General features: G+C 38.9%; 1 protein-coding gene and 1 non-coding gene across 2 annotated transcripts in view; one reads left to right on the top strand and one right to left on the bottom strand.

Annotated features, from left to right (window-relative positions):
• Nucleotides 1-23,454, top strand: part of DKK2 (dickkopf WNT signaling pathway inhibitor 2) — a 96,815-nt gene that overhangs the window by 35,137 nt on the left and 38,224 nt on the right. The window lies entirely within an intron of this gene.
• On the bottom strand, nt 9,509-9,622 carry LOC132426378 (U5 spliceosomal RNA). Its single transcript, XR_009519672.1, has one exon. It is a non-coding gene; the product is annotated as a U5 spliceosomal RNA (small nuclear RNA).

The following is a 23,454-nucleotide window of genomic DNA, read 5'->3' as shown; positions in this document are numbered from 1 at the left end:
GTGGGTACACTTAATGTACTCTTCTTCCAGAAAAGATGCAAACAAAATAACTTGTTTGTGGCCAGACAGAGGGCTACAACATTGTGAGACTAAACAGAATGGACAAGAAAAACTCAGTACATTCAGAATAGATCAGAAAATATGATTCATTTATTTCATGGAAAAACAGGATGTCTTGATAGGTGAGAAGGGAAAAATGTCCTTTGCTTAAATATTTCAAGTTCTCTCTGCCAGTTGTTTAGCATTCTCCTCCCTCACCTGCTTAAATGTTCACAAAAAGGGTGTTTCATATGCTGAACAATCTCTGGATCATCCTTGTTCTTGAACAGTCCTGACAGCTTTAAGACTGTAATTCTAGAAACAGGAGCCTGATATTAAGCATCTGGACATGCTCTCCATTATTTCCTCCCAAAGAAAACAATAGCTGGGTAACATTACACTCTAATGGAATCCATTTTCACTAAATATGTACATTTAGTCAGATGCAGTTTGGTAGACCACAAAAGAGAAAAAGAAGAAACTATTTAAAATGAGAAGGGCAAGTATTGATATAATGCCCATTAAAAAGTGTCTGAGTAACTGATTACACATACATACATAATTGCAGACATGAATATTTATTTCAATACACCTGAGTCTTGGAAAGTTTTGAGAAGAAATATCAGTATTTAGCTACCAGGACCTTTATAATGGATGTTTTGGTTTGTGGACTTCCTGTGTTCCTGTCGTCCAATAATTTTTTTCTGTATGAAATTACAAGGAAGATTTTTCATTGGCATGGTAAAGGAAGAATTGAACACTAAGGAAATTAAAAAATATATCTTTTGAGTGTCTGGATAGCTGATTGGCCCCAGATAAACTTGTTGATACTCTTGGTAATTTCCTATATTTCAGGAGGAATTGAATCTATTTGCATATTGACATTATATGCATAAATATGATCTATATATTCCCACCAAAACATGTGGCATTTGGCTGATAAAAAATCTGAAAACCATTTCAGAGGATGAGCAAATAAAATAATTGAAACTTTTAACCTGGAAAGAATGTCTAGCAATATTTTAAGTGCTGATATGGAGGTGCTCCATGTTAGGACCCTGCGCTAGATGCTGAGGATACAGAAAGAGTTCTTGTATTATATAGCTAGTATGATGGAAACAGTTATTCTTTGTAACTGAAAGAAATAACTGGGACTAATGGTTAGGTAGGCATTACAGAGATTTTGTTTAAGGTAAAATTTTCTAAAAGTCAGAGATTTTATGAAAGTAAATGGGCTGTTTTGTGTTATAGAACTCTAGGAATGTTCTAAAGGTAATTGTGTGCCAATTTGTAGGAAATATTTAATATATATTAGTATATAAATATGGCGAAACTTCCTGTGTTTCCTCTCAACTCAATGATATCTTTTCAAAATCATATGTAATTTATTATTAGTCAAACTTAACTCAGAGTTAACCTTGGCCTACAGAAAAAAGGCTAAACTAGGTGTCAGACACTTTTCAGAGAAGCAGGGAAACCTACTAGTTGTATTCTTGTCACAACTGCCTTAGAAAGGAGAGGGCCAATCTTGTGCAGCTGTTTTTCCTCATCTCACTGGATTTTAGACTACAAAAAACAGGCCACCGAAGGACCTATGAAAACCTGTCTCCATCCCATCGCCCAGTAATTTTGTGTGTGAGGTTAATCACTAGATCCTGCCCTTTCTTTGATGTCTTGGAGGGTGAGGGTAGTTGTGGCCTCCAAGATCTGTCAACTTCAACATCCACCTGATTTCATAGTTTACCATAGAATTCTGGGCTCGAAAGAACTTCATTCAAAAACTTTTCTTGATAGCATATTAAATTTACAATCTTACAAACTTAAAATGAGAGGTGTTCAGTTACCTTTCCTGGAAATAGAATGGAATCCTGATCAGAGCACTGGAAACAAGAGAGCTCTAATTTATACTTTTTTCCTTATAGTTGCATATTCTATGTCTTCCATAAATTGAATCATAGACTATTTTTCAAATCTGATCTACAAATCGTTGCAGTTGGGGCCAGCTTTGTATCTGAACACTTATCATTTAAGAGATTCTGTGACTCTGAAGATCTGGAATGACAAACTTTGTCTCTATACATTCTATTTGATTTTCATTACAAATGAAAGCTTTCCAAAGTAGACTTTTTTGGTTTTTTATTCTTCAGCACTTTCCCCCCACTTTAAGGAATATCACAGAAGTAAGAGTTTGGGACAGATGGCTAATTAAGTAAAAATATGGAAGTAAAATTTCTTTTGCATTTCTCATGGCTGAAGGGTACTTAAAGGTACACAGAATCCTGTTCCATAGTGACCTTATTCTCCACGTGAGAATGATTTGTTTTCTCTCCTACATTATGTAGGCTCATGAAAATTTGTATTGGTGAATTTATTTTAAAAAATTTCTTCAGCAAAACGTGAATAAGCAAGAGGAAAATGAATTCATTCATTCTTATTTCATGAAAAATAACAGAACATCCACTGAGGCTTTTATCTAATCTGAAAGTGAAAAAAAGGTCAATGAGTGGAACACTGGTGAAATTTCTGAGTAAAGTTTAATTTTAAATTATAAATTTTTATATAAAGTACTTGAAGTAGGAAAAAGAATTTCAGAACTCTGGTCAATATATTTACAATAATGTCTGTAGCTAAAGAAAAGTGAAATAAAAGGATTAACAAAAATACTATACATTTTAATTGCTGACTTGTTAATTCTCAAAAACGTTGTCTTAGAAAATGACATTAGGACTATAATGAATCTCAGTATGATATTTAATGTTATGAAATTCTGGAAACAAAAAAGGGAACAAATTGGATTATAGGAAATTAATATTTTAGGTAATAATTTTAGTTTACATATAATTAGTACTGTTAATGTACTAATTATAATAGTATTCTAATATTATAGTATTAATAATATTATCTATAACAAATGAAGCCAGGTTTTTTTATAAAATAATATACCAATCCTGAGAAATTTTCCATCGTAGAATAACAACATATTTTACTAGAAAAATAAATGAGGAAATAACTCCTACTGTCTTAAGCTGTTTGAGCAGTTAACTGCATGTGTCCATGTGTTGGCCAAACAAGAGCCCTTGTAGTACTCGCTCTTGTGTCAGCTCTTGTGTCAGTCAGCAAGACGGTCCTCAGAGGATCACTGGGACTTCAAAGGAGAGCAGCTGGGGGCCAGATGGGGCGAGTGGTAGCCACGAAAGGGTTAATTTGGTAATTTCCTTAGCAAAGTGTCTTCTTCCCTGGCAGCTTTCCTATTATTTACACAAAAAAGTCATGGTGCTGAATTATAAGAGAAAAAGAATTGGTCTCTAACCTTCAAATTATTTTTCTTCTGCAATATCTGGTTCACTCAGTATAACCCACTCTTATCTAATTCAGAATTATTATAAACTTTAATTGTGAACTTGTTATGAGGATCATCTGTGAGTGAGTCTGTGTGTTGTGTGAGAAAGAGAGAGAGACAGAGAGAGAGGGAGATGGTTTGGGAAGAGGGATGGATCTGTCTAAAACTTGGACTGAAATTGTGTAAATGAACTCAGAAAATTTATCTTAAGTGAGTGTAAGCAAACCTTCAGATCTGTTGTGGCCACATTGGTCTTTGGAAGTAGTCTGCAATGCAAGGGCATTGCATGGCAAACTCATAGCTTGGCTTTTATCCTCATGAGGTCTTAGGTTGGTAACAATCCGGGGATAAAGGAAGCTATATGGCCCCACTTGGTGAGAGGAGAGGAAGGTATGAGAACTTAATAGTGGAGAGGCTGCTAAATATAGTGTCTGCTGGCCGTTTCCATAAACCACAAAATGCTCTTTAAGTTCTTCAAACCAAATCACTTCAACCACTAGATAAGGTTTCAATGCATGATATTATTATGCTGCCGCCTTTCTTCCCCCTTCCAAGTTAATATCTTTGTTTTGATTTTGGCTGGGGAAGTTCCTTTGTTGGTCAGCCGCAACATTTCCATTAATTCCCATAAATTCCCCATCTCACAACGCTTGCCAGTTTTCTCCCTGCCCAAACAGGAGAGAGAACATTCGCAGTGTTGCATGAAACATCTAAAATTAAAATTATTTTTCCCAGAGCTTCCGACCACTGGATTGTGAATAACTTTGATATTATTCACAACCTTCCTAATCAAAGCAATGAACTTGGGAATACTTTTTATTTTACCTAGGAACTAAAAATCTTTATGATATTAGAAATTATTTATAGGTTTTAAAAAATAAAGGGGTACCAGAATTGCTTCAGAGATTTCAAAGAAATCCTGCCCGGAGCAGTGATCCCTGAGAGCTTACATGGCATTCCCCTTCAATTCCTAACATCACGGAGTTACCCAAGAGGCTTCATGGGCCTAATCCAGCAATCTAATCAGTCACCAATCCAAGTGGCCAATATATTTACTAAATATCGATCAGGTGTGAAGCAAATTGGTCCTCACAGACACTGTGGCAATGATTACGTGGGCAGAGTTAACTAGAATTTCACGTGTAAATAAATTAGAGAAATTAGTCTGTTAGTAGAATGATTAGGAACCTCCATTTACTGAGCGTATCTTACCATGTATCAGGCATGGGCTAAGTACTTCATAGATACAATCTCTTGAATTACTGACAACAACCAGAGAGAGAAACATTATCTTAAAAATTTTACAGATTTTTGGGCATTGCTCCTTTAATCAGTTTGCCCAAAGGGTACATGCTCACCAATGGAAGAGTCAAGATTTAAGATTCTGAAGGCCATGCTCTGAACCCTTGCTACTCCATGCTATTGAATTGAACCCTGCTTAGCCAGGCTTTGGGAAGAACGGAAAAGAATAAACTTCTTTGCACTTGAACCGTTTTCTGATTGAAAGGAACCCAAAGAGAGATCCACACTGGTTCTGTGCAGTGTCCATATGAGATACCCATAGCTCCTGAAAGGATCCCCATTCAATCCATATGCAACTCTTTCTTTCTCAGAGGGCACAGGAACACCTGGTGAGGTCTCATTGAAACAGCTATGTGATAACAATGATAGCAATAAGCCCAAAGAGCTTTCACCTGTCAGGCACTTTTTTTTTTTTTTTTTTTTTTCCGGTACGCGGGCCTCTCACTGCTGTGGCCCCTCCCGTTGCGGAGCACAGGCTCCAGACACGCAGGCTCAGCGGCCATGGCTCACGGGCCCAGCCGCTCCGCGGCATGTGGGATCCTCCCGGACCGGGGCACGAACCCGTGTCCCCTGCATCGGCAGGCGGACTCTCAACCACTGCGCCACCAGGGAAGCCCAGGCACTGTTTTAAGTGCTTTCCATGCAGTATCTCAATTCCACCTTCACAGCAACCCTATGAGGTAAATTCTCATGTTCTGGGGCCAGAGTTAAGTGGGGGTCGGGAGGAGATTTTTCTACTCAAATATGTGTGTAAATGCTACCTACTGTATTCTCTTTTTAATGATTCATAGTTCACATTAGCCTAGTAAAGGCTCTGAGAATTTCTGCAGTAAAGAAACTTATCTTTGTTCTAGCCAGAATATTCAAAATTTATTTTAATATATACTCCTATCGCCACTAACACCTATTAACATGCCACAGAGTACAGATTGAGGATTGCTGTTCCAGATCTTCAGTAATAGCCTGAATTCAGAAGCAAAGCCATGGGCAAATCTTTAATGGCTAGGAGGTGGGGAGGGGGGCAGCCCGTGGAGAGGGGTGTTACTCCAGTGATTCTATAGACCACACCAGGGACACTGGGCTCAGGTGAGCAAAGCTGCATTCCACGTGCCAATCAGAAAGTTGTTCGCCAATGCAGAAATACATAGAGGGGAAGTCTGGCGCTTAACTACAGGTTGGCACTCGACCCAAACCTTTGAGCATTTCTGCTATTTTCTATTGCAAATCTTTCATCTAATGATCTGGTGATTCCGTGGCTTAGGGCAGACTAGCACCATGAATGTAACTGATGATAACAGGGTAAATCTGTTCAAGCAGAGGTAATCTTGTTACATTTGCTTGTGAAAATTGTTGGTATTTCACAGCCTGCTGCTTAACTCAGGACTCTGGGGAAAGGTTTAGCAAGTGATTTAGATTCAAAATCCCGTCACCTTTCTGGCTCCATGGGATCAATTTAGAGTTTAGCATCAGGACAGAGACCAAAAGGAGGCATGCAAGGTTGGCGGTGGAAACAACTGTAGTTAGAGGATCCAAGTGGCAAAATGAGTAAGGGAATGAACTATCACTGGAGTTCAGGGTTTGAAGCTGAGGATGTAGAATGAATGGTTATGAAGCCTTCAAAAGTGTGAGCCCCAATGAGGAACCTCATTAATGGGTTGGATTTGGAAAGATACAGAGCGCTCGAACCTGTGTCCCCTGCATTTGCAGACGGATTCTTAACCACTGCGTCACCAGGGAAGTCCTTCAATGACTTACTATGAAAAAAAAAACTTACTAAACTTTTTTTATATTTATTGCATATTAAAATAATATTTTGGATAGGTTGGGTTAAACTAAGTATATCATTAAGATTAATTTTGCCTGTTTCTTTTCACTTTTGTAACGTGGTTAACAGAAAATTCTAAATTAGTATGTGGCTCTCACTAATGGACATTCCTGCTGTAAATCTTGCCCACACGACTGTAAATAGCCCCTTTATACTCTTCAAATACACAGCTTAAATATGCCATCAGTTTTGACTGGTGGAACCTTAACTGATTCCACTAAAACCAAAATAAAACCCAAAACCAAAAAACTGTGACTAATTTTATTTCTGTGAGTTAAATCACCACTGTTTTTAAAGAGAAAAAAAAATAGGCTTCTTTGGGGGGATACATATATTCAGTGGGCACTATTAGCTTGGTGACACTTGGCTTTTGATGTTTCCTAAACAATTTTTACAGTGTGCTCTAGAAGAGTAATCCTCAAAAATGTTTCCGGAATTGAAGGAAGTATTAATATTGTTAAGTAGCTATCAGATGCCAGAAAATTTTTTGATAGATTATCCAATCTCCCAGACCACATTCCGTTTCTTCCGCAGCCCCACGGGTAACACTTTCAAACAGACCTAGAAAAGACCATAGGTCACAAAACTTCCAGGAAAAGGAGCTTCTAGCGGAGGCGTGTCAGGTCACTTGCAGGAAGGCAGAGACAGAGGTTTGGTGGGATAAATCAAGCTGGTCTGGGCAGGCTGCGTTCTGCTGAGCCCACCGCCAACCCCAGCGCAGTCTCACCCCATCCTTAATCAGAGTGCTACGTGGACCATTAGACAGTCTTGCTTCCCTTTAATGACACTGGGAAAGGATGAGGATGTAAAGAGAGGCTCAGAGATGTAAACTGTACCCAAATCACAAAAGGGACGAAGGTCCTTGAGCTTGGGGTTGAAAACATCATAGTGCTGCCTCCCATTCTTATTTTTAATCTATGCATAATTTGATCCTCCTGCATTTGACTCTGACCTACTCTGTAATTCTTCATGGGAGTTTTAAAGTGATGTTTACACACATGTTAGCAGTTGTTGCTTTGGACTTCACTGTATCCTCCCTAGCTAAGTGGGTGTGAAATAAAAATGTGTTTTTAAATGCAGGTAGGGACTGTACTTGAACCCATGTTAATTCTGGAACTGTGCACAACTGAGTGACATTAAACACTAAAAAGGGAATTACAGAACCGCCAGAATCACTGCAGAATTGGTCATGGTTTTGTACTCCTTATTTAGTGCAAGGAATTCTTTGGGTGCATAATAAATAGTGACTATCTGATTAAATGTAACAAAGAAAGGGATGCTCCTTCCTTTATCCATTTTATAGTTTTGCTCTGATCTAATATGACTGTGTGACCATCTAGACATGCTCTCATCTAAACTCTTTTGAAACTGAAAACAGAGGCAGTGTTACCTGGGGATTAAAAGAGAGCTTGGAAGCAGGCAGACCAGAGTTCAGCTGTGTTATCTAGATGCTGTATGACTGTGGCCTAGTTCCTATACCTCTCTACACCTCAATTTCCTTGTCTGCAAGAAGAGGGTAACAGCATAGCAGTTAGAGTTCTTCAGGTATAAGCAACAGAAACCAACTCTTAAGCAACGTATACAAAATACTTTTTTAAAAAGGAATTTATTGTAAGGATATGAGAAAGCTGAAATAATCAAATGAAGGAATGAACTGAGCCTCAGAAGAGCATGAACCCATGGCACTCCAGGGTTCTAGAAAACAAGACCTTTGGGGCCTTATTAGGGCACCTCAGCCAAAATAAAAGACCTCTTACAAAATTTCATCCTTTGGCTTTTTTACTCAAGATGCAAATTCCCAGAAAGAGTCTGAGTGGCCTAGTTGAGGTCCTGCCTTCCTTTCCTTGATGAAGGGAGGGCAGGAGAAGGAAGGGTGCCCCCACTGACAAACTGTAGTAAATGAGGGAGGCTGATTTCTTAAATAAAACATCAGGGTGGTGTTACCAAGGAAAGGGATATGGGTGTTGGACAAGCAAAAGAAATGAAGTATTTTATATTCTCTTCTCTTATAGAGTCATTATGCTGTTCAAATGAGATCACTGACATAGGTACACACAATAACAGTACATATAAATTGTCAATAAAGATAATTTTTAAAAATTATCAATAAGAAAAAATTCATAATTTAGTTTATTCTTCTCATTATGCTCTCAGAGCATATTTTAAACACACACGCACACAAACAGAGCAGTCCCTTAGATTTTACTAACGGGGGTATTGTAACAATTTGCTAACTAGATAGATATATATGGAAAACAAAATAAGTAGTAATTATGTCCCAAATAGATAGCATGCAATTATTTAATTAAAAAATCTGCCTTCACTTTTTCAAACATAAGCCAACAATAAATCCCACGCCATCTATTTTAGTTATGGTAAATCATAGTCATATGTGGTCGTGATTATGGCTAATTGTGGGATAAAGGATTTAATTTTAGAGTATGAATGAAATACACTCTTGTTGACATTTATGCATGACAGTCTCGGAACAATAGGGGAAGAGCTAACAGCCATGTGATGAAAATCCCCCTATAAAGAGAATAATAAAGAACATTTAAATCAAGGATTCTGATTCTTAATGATGGTACTGATGATTCTAGAAGCTTGGGCTCTCCATATTTAGAATGCACCAGCTGCTTCAAATTAGACAGACTGTAGACTCTTCTGACGTGGGTTCATTGATGGGGTGTGTGTGTGTGAGAGAGAGAATAAGTCTTTCCAGCTATGTGCAAACAGAAAGTCTAGAACACTTCCCTGAACTATCGGTCTACAGAGGAAAATATTCTGTGGTAAACTGCTATCCCACACTGAGACTGCGAATCTACATTGAAATTTGTAACTTTTTAAAGAACATTAAGAGAGATTCTATTTACACTTGGCCTGAAATTGCTTGTGAACTGAACGAAAGTGCCAGGAACTTAAAAGGAACCAACTGTATTATTTTTTTTCGAACTTCTGCTTTCACTTCACAATAATGTCTTCCATTAAAACTAAATGATTAGCACCCTTAAAGCAAGGCCTCAAACAATTAACATAAGACTCGAAGTTGTTTCCCTCATTGGAAATTTTTAGTAAAAATCAAAATATTCATTCAATATCAAGCGGAAGCAGAGAATGCCCTCTGCTTCTATAACACATCTCTAGTAAGAGAAACTCCTGCTGCACTACTACATAGTGTCAAGATATAATGCCTGTCAAAAGTTTTCAGGGACTTCTGCAAATAAATATGGGTTGAAGGAAATTTTAAATTGCGCCATTTTATAATTGTACTGTGTGCAGTACACTCTTGATATTGAAATCACCCTTTCTATTCTGGAAATATCTTAACATTCACACAGTGACTCTGAGCTACCATTAGGGGGCAATGTGGAGGAAGCTTGGCTAACTGGGATCTGTTGATTCCTTTCAGTGTATTTTTCATTTCAATGATTGTATTTTTCCTCTCTGATTGTTCTTTATATTTTCTTTGTTAAAAAATTCTAACTTCTGGCTCTGTACATTCGTTCTCTTCCCAAGTTCTTTGATCATCTTTACGATGCTTATTCTGAACTCCTTCTTGGGTAGACTGCCTCCCTCCACTTCACTTAGCTGTTCTGGGGTTTTATTTTGTTCCTTCATCTGGAACATATTCCTCTGCCACCTCATTTTGTCTAAGTTGCTATTGGTAGTTTTATGTATGTGGCAGGTCGGTTACATTTCTCGACATTGGCGAAGTGGCCCTCTGTAGGAGGTGCACTCCCCTCTGGTCACCCAGGTTCTAGGGTTTTCCTCTAAGATGTGTGGGCCCTTCTGTGGCGGCAGGCTGACTTTGTGGGCAGGCTGACAGGCCTGGTTGGCTCCTAGTCTGGTCGGTTGCCAGGCCTGTCCTGTGTGGATGCTGTTGGCTGCTGTTTCACAGAGTCTGGTTACAAGGTGGCTGATTGCAGAACCCTAGGGGGCCCTAGGGCTAGTGCTCGCTCACCAGTGGGCAGAGTCAGGGTGCCCGAAGGCCCACTGGCGGGGGTGTTGCCCACCCACTGGCAGGGGAAGCCAGAACGTGGGATTCTAGTGCCAGTCTACTGGCAGGCAGAGCTGGTTCCTGGAGTCTGGCTACAGGACCCAGGGATCCCAGAGCTTGCTTCAGCTGGTTGGGGTGGGGGGGTTCCTGACACAGTTGGGTATGAGGTCTGGGGTGTCCCGAAGGTTGTGAGGTGGGCCAGGGCCCAGCTAGTCTCAGGGTATGGTCTGGCCTGTGTTGCAGGATCATAGTTTTCTTGCTTCTGGTGTCTGCCCCTGGTGGGTGAGGCTGGCCTAGAGGCTTACGCAGGCTTCCTGTCGGGAGGGTGCCTGCCCACTGATGGGTGGAGCTGGGTCTTAGCCCTCTGGTGGGCTGGACCATGTCTAGGGGCATGTCTGGAGGCAGCTGTGGGCTCTTCAATCTTTAGGCAGCCAGTCTGCTGATGGGAGGGACCATGTCCCCACCCAGTTAGTTGTTTGGCTGAGGTGTCCCAGCACTGGACTCTACAGGCTGTTCAGTGGGGTCAGGTCTTGGCACTAACGAGCCAATATGTCAGCTGCCAGGAGTGTTCTCGCATTTGAATGTTCCCCAATATGTCTCCCACCAGTGTCTATGTCCCACAGGTGAGCTGCAGCCCTGCCACACACACCTCTCCAGGAGACTCGCTAAGACCAGCAGGTAAGTCTGGTGCAGGCTCCTATCAAATTACTGATTTCTCCCTGTGTCCTGCTGTGCATGAGATTTTGTGTGTACCCTTTAAGAGTGAAGTCTCTATTTCCCCCAGTCCTGTGGGGCTCCTGCAGTTGAGATCTGTTGGCCTTCAATGCCAAATGCTCTGGGGGCTCATCTTCCTGGTGCCAGACCCCCTGGTGCCAGATCTTCTGGAGCCAGAACCCGCCTCGTTCTGGTCCCTTCTTTATGTCTCTAGTTGTAGAAGATCTTTTCTGGTAGGTTCCAGTCTTTATCATCAACGGTTATTCTGCAGATAGTTGTGATTTTGACGCACTCGTGAGAGGAGGTGAGCACAGGGTCTTTCTGCTCTACCATCTTGGCTGCTTTCTGATCCAGCATCAGCTGGGATCTAAACTGAGTCCTGATCAAAGACTCAGGTGGATTTTGTATTGTATATTTGAATATCTGAGTGAGATTCCTTTCCTTCCTCATTCCCTCCCACCTTCCTCAATTCCTTCTTTCCTTCCTCTCCCCCTCCCTCCCTTTCTTCCTTTCTTTCTTTACTTAAATGCTTTGTGATAATTATAGATTCACAAACAGTCGTAATAAATAACATAGATTTGCTGTACTCTTTGCCCAGTTTCTCCCAGTGGTAACAGCTTGCAAAACTATAGTACAATATCACAACCAGGATAATGACATTGACATAGGTTAAGGTATAGAACATTTCCATTCCACAGGGACCTACCATGTTCCCTTTTATAGTCACGTCTACTTCTCTCTTGCCCTAATTCTGTCATTTCAAGAATGTTCCATAAATGGAGTCATACAGTGTATAATCTTTGGAGATTGGCTTTTCTCACTCAGTGTAATTTTCTGAAACTTCATTCAAGCTGTTATGTGTATCAACAGTTCATCCATCTTATTGCTGAGTAGTTTTCCATTGTGTGGATACGCCAGTTTGTTCAACTATTCACCTGTTGAAAGACATTTGGGTTTGTTTTCAATTTTTGTCTATTAAGAATAAAGCTGCTACAGAAGCTTGCATACCAACGTTCATAGCAGCATTATTCACAATAACCAAAAGGCAGAAACAACTCAAATGCACATCAACAGATAAATGGATAAACAAAATGTGGTATATATATATAAGCATGGAATATTATTCGGTCTTAAAAAGGAATGAAATTCTGTATATGCTACCACATGGATGTACCTTGAAAGCATTATGCTAAGTGAAATAAGTCAGACACAAAAGGACACATTGTATGATTTCACTTATATGAATTACCAAGAATAGGCAAATTCACAGAGACAGAAAGTAGCATAGAGGTTATGAGAGGCTGAAGGAAAGAGAGAAATGGGGAGCTATTTAATGAGCATGAAGTTTCTGTTTGGAATAATGAAGAAGTTCTGGAAATGGATAGCGGCGACGGTTGCACAATATTGTGAATGTTCTTAATGCTAGTGAATTGTACACTTAAAAATGGTAAATTTTATGTTATGTATATTTTACTGCAATTTAAAAAAAAGAATATATAAGCATCTGTGCATAGGATTTTGTATGAACAGAAGTCTTAATTTCTCTGGGATGAAAGTCCAGGAGTGCAATTGTTGGTTTGTGTGATAGTTACATTTTTGTTTTTCAAGAAAATGCCGAACTGTTCTCCAGACTACTATGCATTTTAATTCCCATCACCAGTGTGAGTGATCCAGTTTCTCTGCATCCTCACCAAAATTTGGTGTTGTCACTAATATTTTTAAAAATGTTAATAGGTGTGTGATAGGTGTGCATTGCTATCTCATTGTGGTTTTAATCTGCAATTCCCTAATAACCAATGACGTTGAACATCTTTTTGCCAATTTATATACCTTCTTAGGTGAAATATCCCTGCGTGTCTTTTGCCTACTTTCTAGATGTATTGTTTGCTTTTTTACTGTTGACTTTTGAGAGCTCTTTGCATATTCTACATACTAGACCTTTGTCAGAGATGTAGTTTGCAAACATTTTCTACTACTCTGTCACTGTCTTTTAATCCTTCTAACAGCATCTTTCATAGAGCAAAAGTTTTAAATTTTGATGAAGTCTGATTTATCATTTTTTCTTTTTGTGGATAATATTTTTTGTGTGTCGGGTCTAAGAACTCTTTGCTTAGTCCTAGATCCCACAGTTTTCTCCTCCTTTTTTTTTTCTAAAAATTTTATAGTTTTACATTTACACTTAAACCCATGATTTATTTTGAGTGAATTTTTGTGTAAGGTATACAATTTAGGTCAAGATTATTATTATTTCCCTTATGGATAACCAATTGCTTTTGCACCATTTGATGAAAAGAGTATCCTTTCTCCATCAAATTTTTTAAGTAACCCTGAAATAATGCCGTTTTCTTCCTTCCTTCCCCCCTCCCTCCCGTCCTCTTACTCTTTTTGGCCACTGCTTTACGTTATCAACAGTATCTTCACTGTAGCTGTTTTTCTTTCTGTAAACAGAAGTTTGGGCACCTTCATGCTATGAAGTTTGATGACTGTGTATATGGAAGGCACAAATTTATATTCTCCTATATATTTATAAAACACCTAAATCAGCATTTTGCTAGCCCATTTTTGTACTTTCATAATCATCATGTTAATTAATAAGCAAAAGAGAGATGGAGACAGGTAAAACATTCCAGTCCTCTCTTTGTTGTACAAGGTACTCAGCAGCCTCAGTTCATCTGGATTTATTTCTGTTCTGGTGTATTAGGAGCACCAGGAACTTGGGAATGAGGCACAGGTGACTTTGTAGTTAGCAAAAGTGGTGCTGAGAGCAGTAATTTATGCAAATAGATCCTATACATTCCTTCTTTCCTCACTCCTTCCCTCTCTCCTTCCTCCTGTGAATAGTTAATAAATAACTGGGAATAATATGTTACACAAAATAGACAGGTCTTTGCTTTCATAGAGGTTTTATCCTAGTGACGGAGGAAGAAGACAAGTAAATAGATTAAATAATCACGGATTAGAATGAATGCCATTTTATAAGGTTTTATCATTGTCATACACTGAAATACTTCAAACCTTCAAATATTAGTTGTGTTGACTGTGAAAACAGAATTACAAAATGTGTCATTAGAGTGATATGTTTTGATTCATTGACACTATTTTATTGATTTGCCCAATATTTATTGCATATACCACCATTGTGCTAGTTGCTGCTATAATCCCGAAGAAAAAAACTTCATAGGTTTTGATTTCCAAGAATTTATAATTTAGCTGAGGAGATAAGAATATACATAAACAAGTGTCATATAAAGAGAATGAATGATACATGAAAGTAAAAAATGACAAGAGTTCAGTGAAGAGGCACAGTCCCTTCCCTTGGGAATAATCATGGAAAAGCATGGGTAGGCGACATCGTAAAGCTGGGCTTTGCAGCCAACCTTAAAGGAAGACAGGATTTCAAGTAGTCAAAGACCATGGAGGAGGCAAAGGGTAATGGAATGATGGCCCTAAGAAAGGCTCAGCGTGGGGAGAAAACACGACTCCTCTGTTTCAGAAATGATACAAAGACCCGTTTGACATAGTTTAAAAAGTAGGGAACAAAATGCATGGCAATGCATTTTGAATGCTAGTGGAGAGATGTCTATTTGTACCCTGACCCTGTACTCACAACAGCTTCTAGAAGAATTCAAACGAAGATTCAGGCTTTAAAGAGAATGGAAGACTGTTTCCATTTGTGTAATACCTTTTAAGATTTTAGACTGAATAATGAATAAAGTGTAATGTTTTATTTAAAAAATTTTATTTTTCCAATGAAAGGCTAGAAATACTTAACTAATGTGTCAACATGAAATCACAATAATTTGACTGGTATTTCAATTTACTTAAAATTTAAGTGAATTCAGACCATACCTTTATGAATCCACAGGGCACAATTTTGCTTTACTCTGATTCCAGCCATTATTACAATATACATTCCAATATATTTTGCATGAGCAAAATTATGAGCAGATCATTTTCACCTGTTGCTTTTTTCAATCGGGCAGCATGTTCAGGAGTTGGAGTCCTGACCTGTATTGAATCCTTGCTCGTGTCACTTAACAATAATAATGTTTATGTCATGTTGTTTTTGTTAAGGATAAAAGGAGACCAGGTATGTGAATTTTTTAAAAAATTGGTATAGTGCAAATTTAACATTATTAGATAATAAACTTCATGATGGCTTAGACTGCCCTTCATATATCTTTGCATTCCCCGAGTGCCTACTGTGGTACCTGGCACACAGCACCTATTTACTATCAGTAGCATTATTGAAAATAGCAACAATACCACAGTACATTTATTTGCCTGTACACATAGAGTCTGTTTTTACGTTTGTTGATGAATAAATGAATGTTCTATGAACTTGTTTATAAAGAACTTATTATGTAGTTATTCTGTTTAATCATAGTGAACCATTCAGAATAGAAAAGTCATATTACTTGTGTCAAAGAAAACACCACTCACAGAATTATTACTCGTTATACTTCTGGGATGATATATCTAGTGCAATGCTGAATAAAAGTCAAATTACATGTGTTCTACTGGCTTCACTTTATGTTTAAGCAGATATAATATAGTCAGTATATAACATGCTGAAAAGTTAAGAAGTTTAAACTAAATATTTAAACTTAATTTTTGACAACATGATTATATATATGTGCGTATACATATAAACATAAATATATCTATAAGTATATACCTATATATGCAAATATGTAGATGTATAGATATTACAGATATACAACCATATGGTCTAAATTGAAATTAATACTGCTAGTGCCTCAGAATGTGCTGAGTTTCAAATCACATTGATAGTGAAACAAAATAAACATGTATAGCTATATAGCAATTGTGTTGTTAAAATTTAAATTTTATTCCAGAACTCTTACTGCATTCTATATGGGAGAAGCTTTCTGTAATATAGGTTGGTGTAGCAGAAACTGTAATACAACTACCAAAATGAAATTTTATGTGTAGGTTTGTGGATGAGTAATTTTAGACTTGTGGTAGTAAAGTGACTAGTTTCATGTATTGTCCCCTTATGAATCTATTTGACCATTTATAAAAGTCTTATGTGGTTAAATGTCTAGGTTTAACAAAGAAACAAACACCTGGACACTGTGATGTATGAGAAAAGACAGAAACTGCATCTGTGCACGAGTGCAGCAAGTTTAAGTCGGTAGTAAGTCTTTGAACAACATGGCATCTGCTGAGTGTGTTACACACTTAGCAGAGCAGATCCTGAACACGTGCAAGTCCTCACGGTTTTGGTCAGCAGCAGTGTCCAACAGTGATATGGGGCTCCTTCTAGGATAAGTCACAAGTGTGTAATTTACCATGGAGTGGCCTATTGATGGTACACAGGAGGATACCTTGCTGGTTGTTTTTTTCCAGAGTTATTAAATCTTAGCAGCAGTTAACATCCAGGATACTGTATGACTTTACACAAGATGACAGGATGCTTCCTACACTCTTCCTGTCTTTGAAAAAATGATATTAAGTAGTCTAATCAGAACTCAAGGAATGGGAAAAATGTGAGTTTTTGAGCCAGATGAACTTGCCTTCAAATCCTGGCTCTTTATTTAGCTTTTTTTGGCCCAAGTTTTAATCTTTTTGTATAACAGACAGAACAATATGCACCTTGTATGGTCATTTTGAGTATTAAATGAGATAATGGATGCAAACCTTCAGTATAATGCCCGACATCTATTAGATGCTCACACTCCCTCATCCTTCAACATCACACCTCCTTTCCATTTCCTATCGTCCAAGGAGAAACTAACAAAAAAATCTTAAGAGTTTTATAAATTTTCAAAGTAAAAACTTTGAATGTTTTCCTGTTGAAAACTGATGCTGATGCATATAAAAAGAATGCAATAGCTTCTGAGATGTTGGTACCTATAAGAAAAAGCCAGCAACTGTTCTAAGAACTTTATATATGTTATTATTTTAATCCACACAGTAATAAATACCCCATCTGGTAGATATTATTCTAAGCATTTTGCATATGCTTATCATAACAATCATGAGAAAGAAAATACCAACTTACTTATATTGGCCTTATTACAAGAGTACAAGCTCGGCAAGAGGAAGGCATGTTTAACAACCACCTTGTATTTTAATGTTACTTTGCTCTGCACTTAATACGTAGTCAAGAAACATTAGTTGATTGTTCTTTCTTGAGAACTTTCACTGCTAAGCCCAGAACGATGACAGTATAGAGACTCCATTTCCCTGATCCAAGTACTAACCAAGAAGCTCTAAGCAGTAAAGATGTACCTAGTAAGCGAAAAAGCAAGAGTCCTACTTTGTAATTTGTGAATAACCTTGATAAAGTTTAAACCTTGGGAACTGGTTTGTTCATTTATGTAAAGATGGGGTGGAGAGGTGGGGTAGGAGGTGGGCAGAGAAAGAGTGAGAGAGAGGGAGGAAGGGAAGGAGGGAGGGAGGAAGGGAGATGACAGTTCTCTAAGTCCTCACGTGTTCGAGATGACTAGCGAATTACTCTTGAAGTACTCAGATTGCATTTCAGGAGTTGCGCTGAAAAAAGATGTATAAGCAAAAAATTTAATAGGGCATGACCAGTCTGAGACCCTTACTTCTCTGAACCTATTAACTAGCATCACAAAGGAATGGACGTCTCCATTACAATGAACTTAGAATACCAAAGGGAGTAGTGTCAGGTTGCTACATCTGGATTATTTTCAGGGGTGGAAAATAAAATAATGAGGATACCAACTGGGCCACCCACTACAAAATGTGGGTGACCAAATAAGCCAACGGAACCTCTGATGAGTATTTACTCCAAAGGACTCTGCATGTAAACTATTTCCAGACTGATGTGGTGCCAGGCTCAGAGGATTAAGTCTTTCGATGGCTTTTGTTGGTCAGCAGCCAAAGCATCTAGGAACAAAGGAGGGGGTCTCCTTATTAAACATATCAAGAATATTACTTTCAGACAAGAAGAATGCAAAGAATGGATCAAAGAACACCATAAAATAGATGGAAGACAGTAGAAATAAGTAATAACAGCATCATTCGTACTCTGAGTTCAGGGTGATTTCGTTTAGTTAGGGCATTATTTTTCAGAAGACTTTAAAGCACTGCTTAACATTTATGTGGTCTGGCCTACATTATAGGTAGTTGTGTACATGTCTTTGGTTTTGATGTTCTGGACGGCAGGAGTTTCCTCTGCCCTGTCTCATGAGTGCGCCATTAATCTTCTGGTTCTTTCTTCTTCCAGCACTAAGCAGAGTATAGGTATAGGTTGTTTTAAGAATTATTTCTGAAATATGTTAAATTGAATTTGCAACCACTATTGCTTTAATAATATAAAAAACATAAGGAGGAACATATCATGGTATTTTTTTTTTATTTTTTTTTTTTAAGGAGAGGTAAATCTGTAATACAAAGAAATTGCATGTCTAGAGGGAATAGCTCAATATCACTTAGAAAGTTAGTGGCTGGGTTTATCCTGACTTAGGGATCTTGTGTATCTCAGACTAATCAAAGCCCCCAAAGCAATGCAAATGACAGAGTACATATGGAAAATCACATTCTCTGTATGTTTACCCAGAGAAAATACAAAGCAAGAAAATGTTTGCACGCTGTGACAAAAGTCAGTGCTAGAACAGAGTCTAAGATGGCCACCCAAACAAATGTTTACTTCTGTAAAGCAAAGCAAAGCAAAACAAAACCTAATTGGGTATTTTAAAAGTTTGAAACGTAACAACAACACTTACTTGATTCCTTTTTTCCGTTTCCAAATAGTTGTGTTAACATTTTGGAATATTTACCTTTCTGATTCTTCTCAAAGAAGTGGTCAATTGCATTTTATAGCAAGATTTCCTAAGAGACATTGTCAAATGTAAATCTTGGCCACCAGTTTCTCCCTCTTTAGGCACGAGGTAGCCACATGGGTATTCAGAGTTGGCCTGCAATCCTGGAACTGCACTGTATGGTTTAAAGACTTTTCCGATGATCAGCATTGCCTGTTTTGCCACAGTCCTAGCATAGATAACCGTCCCTCTTTTCTGAGTGGACTACAATTGCATGCTTGCAGTTATACACATATTCAGAAAGCTTCCAAAATATTTATTTATAGTCTTAATTTAACAGTCTCATATAGTGCCAGAAAATGTTTTCTGTGAAGTAGATAGCAACATTATCCCTATTTCATAAATGTGAAAACTGAGGTTACATAAACTTTGAAGGTCATGCAGCTCAAAAGTGGTAAAACTGGGATTCAAACCCAAGCCACCTGGCTCAAGCACACTAAAGTTTGACCCAAACTCAAAAACACATGTTCTAAGGAAAATAATGATAGTGGTGGGATTTTCATAAAGTCCTATCCAACTCAGTATCCCTGAAACTGTATGGTATGCATCTCCCTCCTTTATTTCACATCCAGCTCCGTAGTAGAAATAGGAAGTTCTCCAGGTCTTATGCCCCTGGGGCGGGGGGGGGGGGGGGGGGGGTGGCCCCACATGGTAGATTTGAAAGGAAGGTTGGAATTATGGAGTGAAGGAGATTTCTGACCAGTTTACACTCCTGGGGATGCTTCTGTGCTCTCGAGGACTCCCTGTCTTCCTCTTGTCAGCTCCTTTCCTTTGCTACCACCAGTAAATTCCAGGTTGCTTCATTTCCCATTACTTCAGAAGGCAGTAGAATATTTCTCACACCTAAAGCAAACAAACTGTATCAAAAACTTTTTCTTTTTTTTTGGCTGCCTTGGGTCTTCGTTGCTGCCCGCAGGCTTTCTCTAGTTGCGGCGAGTGGGGCTGCTACTCCTTGCGGTGCGCGGGCTTCTCATTGCGGTGGCTTCTCTTGTTGTGGAGCACGGGCTCTAGGCGCACAGGCTTCAGTAGTTCTGGTGCATGGGCTCAGTAGTTGTGAGTCGCGGGCTCTAGAGCGCAGGCTCAGTAGTTGTGGCGCACGGGCTTAGTTGTTCCACAGCATGTGGGATCTCCCTGGACCAGGGCTCGAACCCGTGTCCCCTGCACTGGCAGGCGGATTCTTAACCACTGCGCCACCAGGGAAGCCCATATCAAAAACTTGTAAAGTTTCTATTGCCAGGGGGCAGAAAGAAACAGGTTGAAAATGTGTCAGAAGGGAAAACATACCCTCCTTTCTTTTTTTAAACTATCCTTTCCCCTCCCCACCCCATCATTTAAACACTACAATTGGTCCAAGTTATGTAATTGATTTTCAGAGTAAAGCTTTTTTGGTGTGTAATTCTGGAGTCAGCATGGCGCTGAATTTCTGAGGGGAAGGCTGGGACACGTGGGAACAGATATATGAGGAAAGGGGGGCCTTAGCACTACTGAGAGAATAGGTCCCAGGAGTGATGGAGCTCAGGTAAATAGTCCTGGAGAAGGAGAAGTGGGAGCACGTGGGATGGCTCCAGGCTGTGTGAGACGAGAGGGAAGAGGGGTCCCAAACCGGAGCCTAAAAGTTTGAGCAAAGGCAGAGGAAGGAAAGCCAGGCATCGGTTCTCAGCAAAGATCATGAAACTGCTTCTTTGCAGTAATTGACTCCTGAAAAAAAAAGAATAAAAAAAAAAAAAAAGCATAAATCAGCCTCATCCTCCAGGAACCTAGCACTCAACTTAATTCCAGAAAGGAGTTGGGATTTGTTTTAGGTCAAATGCTGAGATTTCTTCTTGAGTATTTTTGTTTTACTCTGGGAGTGTCTCTAAGTTGACCAGTCATGCTTCTGTGAAATCCAAATTGGCAACATGGGAAAGGGAGGGAAAGAATATGACCATATATCTTGAGGGAGTGTCTTTTTATCTTCTCTTCAGTGGGGGAGTCAATAATATTAACTCCTTTTCTCTTAACCTGAAGGAACTACAACCAGAGCCAGCTCTTCAATTTTCTGTAAATCCCATGTGTGACAAGGGTTCGGGAATCTTGCCAACACATTCAAAGCCAAACTGCCCAGAAAGCCATATGGAAAATGAAGACTCAGTGACCTCCTTATGCAGAGCATTTTATGCATTATGTATTTCTGCTATCTGGTGGGCACACTGTGTTTCACAACAACTTTAATTAAAGGTAAATATAGGGGCTTCCCTGGTGGCGCAGTGGTTCAGAGTCCGCCTGCCGATGCAGGGGACACGGGTTCGTGCCCCGGTCCGGGAAGATCCCACATGCTGCGGAGCGGCTGGGCCCGTGAGCCATGGCCGCTGAGCCTGGGTGTCCGGAGCCTGTGCTCCGCAATGGGAGAGGCCACAACAGTGAGAGGCCCGCGTATTGCAAAAAAAAAAAAAAAAAAAAAAAGTAAATATAATATTTGCAATAAATTTAAGAATATGAAGCAAGGTCCCACTATTTAGACTCTTACTTTAAATCTTAATCACAATCAAGACCTCCTTAGTGGAGAGAAAAAAAAAGATTTATGTGTATGTGCGTGTGCACACACACACACACACTAATATGCTAGAGAGAGGGCTGCTATGGTTGAATCACTTTAAGCAAGTTGCTAAACTACCCTAGCTTTATTATCCCCATCTATAAAAATGACAATAACCAAAATGAGACAAGCTCTGTAAAAAGTTGAGGAGCGCCACAGTGGATGGGGGCTCTATTTGACTTAGTTATCTCCAAATCTTGGACCTCTACTACGTCTCACTCTCTGAGGTTTCCTTCCTTCCCTTCTTTCCTCCCTCCATCCCTTTCTTCCTCTCTTCTTCCTTTCTTAACATGTATTTATCAGCTCTATTAAGTGCTATCTGTTGTGTTCGAGGTAATTAACAAAATCCCCAGCAGAGAAGAAAGATCTGTACCCTAAGATGGATGCGTCCTTCTCTTTAAAATCCTTATGTAGCTTCCTAGTACTTTTACAATAGAGACCAATATCTGCATCATGGCTTAGCAAGCCTCATCTCACTCCACTGCCGTCTCGTTCTCATCCCTTTGGACACTTCGGCCTTCTTTTTCACCATGCAGTCTCCTGCCACAGGGATTTTACACAAACCCTTTCCATTTTCTAAAACTTTTTCTCAGCATGGTTCTCCCTTCAATTTGTTAACTCACAGGCACCCTTCAGCTCCTCAGAAGAACTTTCTCTGACCCTTCATCTGGATGAGGTTCCTTTGCTGTGTGCTTCTATAGCACTGGGCCACATTTACTTATCTAAGCTTATCATATTTATTACTGTCTACTCTACCAAGCAGCAGGCTCTATAAGAGCAAACACTGTGTTTGTTTACTTCCACCATTGGGAAGCCAGAGCCTCCCACAATCCCTGACCTATGATAAGTGCTCAATATTTATTATGTGAATGAATGAATGAGTGAGTGAATCCACTAAGGAACTTCACTGTCCTCATTTCTTGTCCCTATCAGTTATTGTAAAGCTTTATATAAAGCAGTCCCTCCTTTAAATTAAAAAAAAAATTGTGCACTTCTCTATTATACAAATGGACTATAATCATGAAGATAATTCTTTGAAGACAGTGCCTTATTGTGACCTTTCTTCTACTTGTAATCTATTATTAACCAGAAACCTGCAGCTGAAAAGCTGGGTACTTCTGAGACAGCCTCCAGAGAATTATGACTTCCAGGCTCTTCATTAAGATGCATATTGTTTAAGGAAAAAAAGAACCGCAGAGGCTTAAAATATGCTCTTTCAAACACGACTATTTGCGAACAATGGTCAAGACATTTAGTTTACTTCCTAACAGATGAAATTTAAATAAAAAACACACATACGTTCTCAGGAAAATTAAAATGGTTGAGAATTTAGAAGAGATGGAGAGTTGGCTACTAGTGAGAAAACCCCCAGGAAATTGATTAGGTTGGTATTCAGTTGCAGCTTTTGTGACTGGAGTTGAGAGTAATGCTACATAAATTTTGGCCTATAATGCATATACTGACATAAGTTCCATTGTGTGAAAGGCATATGAAAAAAATGAATGAATTGCATGATTTTCTTTAAACTCAGAGTCTGTTATTATGTCATAAAAGCCAACTTTTACTGGAGACATTACGTTGGCTACTGTTTTTTGGTGAATTATTGTGTTAAATTACTACTTGGTCGTTAAGTCATAATTTTAATCATCTTAGAATATAAATTTTCCATGACTTACTACAAACATCTAAACCAACTTCATTTGAAATTATGTATGTAAAATCCTTTACATTTTCCTAAATTTTTTTTATATTAAATTACTATGGGTATCACTGGATTTTTCACTGGACTTCAAATATAACCAAGAACTTCTCAGTGGTATTAATATATTTTGGAAGAAAATTGAA

The sequence above is a fragment of the Delphinus delphis genome, chromosome 5, assembly GCF_949987515.2.
Source record: "Delphinus delphis chromosome 5, mDelDel1.2, whole genome shotgun sequence".
NCBI lineage: Eukaryota > Metazoa > Chordata > Mammalia > Artiodactyla > Delphinidae > Delphinus > Delphinus delphis.
This window is presented reverse-complemented; position numbering and strand designations above follow the sequence as displayed.